The following is a 3,975-nucleotide window of genomic DNA, read 5'->3' on the forward strand; positions in this document are numbered from 1 at the left end:
TATCCGTTCATCTTTTGCATACTTCTAAAACTAGTACATCATTGCTAACTGAAGTTATTACTATGTTTTTCAACAGAGAATCCCGATGGATTGTGTGCCTCATTTGATGTATGAGTATGGTAGCCTTCATGTTTTGAACATACAATCAGGTCATCCTACGAATCTCAACTGTCCATACCGGATTTCTAAAAGAAGTGGAGATATGCTAATCAGAGAATGGAAGAAATGCATGGACAGTTGTAAGGAGGTTCTTGGAAGCAAAAGGAAGCGCCGCGCAAGAATTGGAGATAGGATGATCTCCATTCTCCATAATGGAGAGTCAGGGTCTATATTGTGTTATGCTATTTTACCTTAAAGAGGGTATTTATGTCCTGCCTAATACCGATGATCATGTGCTAAGAACAATTAAGTAGAGTTGGTTTGATGACTATCAGGATGATGATCGTATGACTTGTTATTAAAAACGAGTAGAAGTTGTATGATGATGATTAGTAGGACTTGTTATTATGATGATGCATGATGCAAGCATGAAGAGTTATTATATATAGGTGGGTGAAATGAACATGGATTGGATTGAAGTGAAGGCAACATGCATGTGGTGCATGTCGAAAGTAGTACAATCCAAACTTGATCAAGTTAGGATTAGTATTACTTTAGACATGCACCACATGTTGCCTCACTTCAACCTAAGTCATGTTTAGGCATAGCAGTAGCAGTAGCACGGAGGTAAGAGAGGACACAACTCTCTATTAGCTACCTATAACAACCTAAATTAACCCCCAAAACCCCTAAAGCACCTCCTTTGAAAAAAAAACCCAGTCCCTGAAATGCTGACGCATGGAAGCTTATTGGTCACCAATCGGGACCAAACGCCCTCCTACCTAAGCTCGCCGGAGCGGCCACGTGGAGGCCCATCTGTCCCGGTTCATATAAGAACCGGGACTAAAGGCCTAGGGCGTTAGTAACGACACTTTACTCCTGATTCCCCAACCGGGACAGATGGGCCTTATAAACCGAGACAAATGGCCCTTTTTCTACTAGTGGAGCCATCGTAGAATAAACTGAAGAATGAGATTTTTCACTCAGCATGATCACCAATCCAACTTGAGAACAATTTCCTGGGCCCGCCCTTTGGTGCAGGTGCTATAGGCGAGCACTAGTACGGTCTTGCCCCCTTATTTTTTGTCCCCCCATTGTAGCGCCTTGGTTAAACGACAACCTCTTTTTGGACTGTGTGCATCGAGCCTCGTTGCGATGACATGTTTACTTTGTGAGCTTTTTTTAGATAGTCAACGATCAATAATTTTGTTCAAAGGTCATTGGTGCCAGGCAAGCGAATTCCAGCGATGAGAATGATATCGAGCGCTATAGCTTGTCAGCCTGCTTAGCAGGTGCGCGATCACTAAATAGGAAACACCGAAGGCGCTAACTAAGACGTCTCTTACCGTGCGAGTCCTATTTGGCGCTTAACGCAGCAAATAGTGTTGTTTCAAACATTTTAGAACATGCAAGCAATACAATAAAACGATTATAAAGCAAATCTGAGGTGCATATGAGATATTGTCATAGCTTTAAATAGCAGGATTTGCTTCTTAGCAGCGGATCTCTCTAAACGCCAATAGCACGCTATTTAAAACTATGACAATATCTCATGATCAATCCCACGGTCCTATTGTTAGCTTTCCGTCTTTCGCGGACTTGGATAGGGTGGATGGCATACAGATGACCGTGCCGTTTGTTAATTTTCAAATGATCGTTACCGCATGGAGGTCTCAGGAGGTCCCACATAAGCTAGAGCTCCAGAAGATTTGGCTCCATGTCAAGGGGGTTCCCCATATGGTGCGCCATTTTTGGGGCTTATGGGCCGTGGGTACTTTGATGGGCAAGACCTTGGACGTGGATCTTATTAGCCTGCGTCCCCGTGGAGTTGTTCGTATTATCGTGGGTATGACTAACTCTTAGATTTTTTCAAAGGACAAGGACGACGTTGGGCCTTTTGTTGCATCAGATGTGGTGGTTAAGCTCAAGGGCTACACGTTCACGTTCAGGAGGGAGTCGGCAGGATACATTCCGGACCCTGACTTTGTCCCGTTCATTTGGAGACACAAGGGTGATGATGCTGATGATGATAGTTGCGCTAAGGAGAAGCATGATGAGATGGACACTTCGGAACACACTGGAAATCCATCGAACCATCTGTCGTCTAGTTTAGCCACGAAGGATAACACTCATGTCACTCAAGTTCAACGTCGAGAACTGTCGAGTGCTGGCTCTGGTGGTGCGACGGTAGGGGGTCCTGTGCTATTGGCGGTCACTCTGTTTAACTCTTCGCAGTAGACGCCGAGAGGCATGGAGCTTGTCGTGAATCTTAGAGTCAACTCCACTTTGAGTAGTTCTCTCAAAAGATCTCCACGGGATCATAGACAGGAGTCGTCCTCAACTTCTACACCATGTGCTTTGTTTGGATCGCAACTGTCATCGCATTCTCAGCCGGCATCATCGTAGTCTGTTGCCCTCCAGCCGGTGCAAGCCACCGGCGGCTCAGTGGGGCGCCCGGAATCTTCCTCAGTGCACCTACAACCTGCTACGAAGGTGGCGTCGCAGCCGCCGTCGACGACGCGGACGGCAGCGGCGAAGCCGGCTGTCTTCAAGCTGGTGCAGGCCACCGAAGGCACAGCGGGATGTCCGGCTACGCCTGTGGTGAGCCGACAACCCATGGCTTGGGTTGAGGAGGACAAGCTGGCAGCTCACGTGGAACAAGACATGCATGCAGCTCACGTGGAGCTAGACATGCATGCTGCTAGTGGGCTTGGGCGTGAAGGCCTACCCCGGGGTGTGCAGCCATGCATAGTAGCACCTGCGGCTGTTGTTTGGTGTCAGTCTGAGCCGGACGTGTCCGAGGCTACTCTTCGGTCTCAGGCAGAGCTGGACGTGTTTGCCACACCCATGCCTATAGTCAGGCCATCTTTGGCAGCGGCCCCACGTGTATCGGTGATCGAGATTGCAGGGGAGGGGGTTGCTACTCCACCCTCATCCCCTCCTCCTGCAGCGGTGCATGCGCGACATCCTTCACCGTGGGTGACACCCACACGCCGAAGTGGTCGTCATGCGGTGGCCGATGATGGAAGGACGGACACCGACGAGGACTCTTTGACCAAGGCTATGCAGCATAAAGCTGTGCAGAACCTTGACAACCAAGGTACTTCGTCATCGCCCAAATCATTCTTATCTTTTTCTACTACATCCATTGTTGCTAAGTTAAATAATGTGGGTGTGAGTCTAGGAAATAATGAGAATGATATTTCTGTTTCTGCAAACGCTTTGAGACATTTGGAATATGACCGATTGAAGGTTACTCCATGAGTTTCTAGCAAATATTTTATCTCACATCTATATGAGGAGGAGCTGCATGCCACATCAGATGGTCAGCTACTCGCTCATGTAGTAGGGGAGGTTTCAGACGTGGGTTTGGAGGAACTCGGGCTTAGTTCATTGATTCAGCTTACAGCTTCCGGTCGTGAATCCAATTCCGATCGGTCGAAAAAGGTCGTAAACCCTCTAATTAAAAGGGCGAAATTTTCTAAATCTCCTATTTTTTCCTCATGAATGGCATGTTCTTTAATAGCAGAGGTCTTGGTGACTTGGCTAAACATCTATTCATTGCGGAATGTAATAGGGAGTACAATTTAGATTGTGTTGGCTTTATCTAAAATGGGGAGACGTGATTTCTCAGTAAGTCTACTTAACCGCCTTTCTGGCGGGATAGATTATAACTGGATTTCACGACCACCTCGAGGTCGTTCTTGGGGCATTTTACTCGGCGTTAACACAGAGACTATGGATGTTCTGGCTAGTTCGGAAGGAGAGTTTCATATTAAACTCCATATCTGAAACAAAGCTGACAACTTCACATGGACCCTTGTCGCTGTGTATGGGGCAGCCCAGGATGAACTCAAGGCCGCTTTTCTCCGTGAA

The 3,975-nt window shown here is 47.2% G+C and overlaps 1 pseudogene; it reads left to right on the top strand.

Annotated features, from left to right (window-relative positions):
- Positions 1-1,638: 1,638 nt before the first annotated feature.
- Positions 1,639-3,363, top strand: LOC147960694 (uncharacterized; annotated as a pseudogene).
- The last annotated feature ends 612 nt before the right edge of the window (positions 3,364-3,975 follow it).

This window comes from Triticum urartu, chromosome 7A (genome assembly GCF_056163025.1).
Source record: "Triticum urartu cultivar PI428250 chromosome 7A, HENAU_Tu73, whole genome shotgun sequence".
Classification (NCBI taxonomy): Eukaryota; Viridiplantae; Streptophyta; class Magnoliopsida; order Poales; family Poaceae; genus Triticum; species Triticum urartu.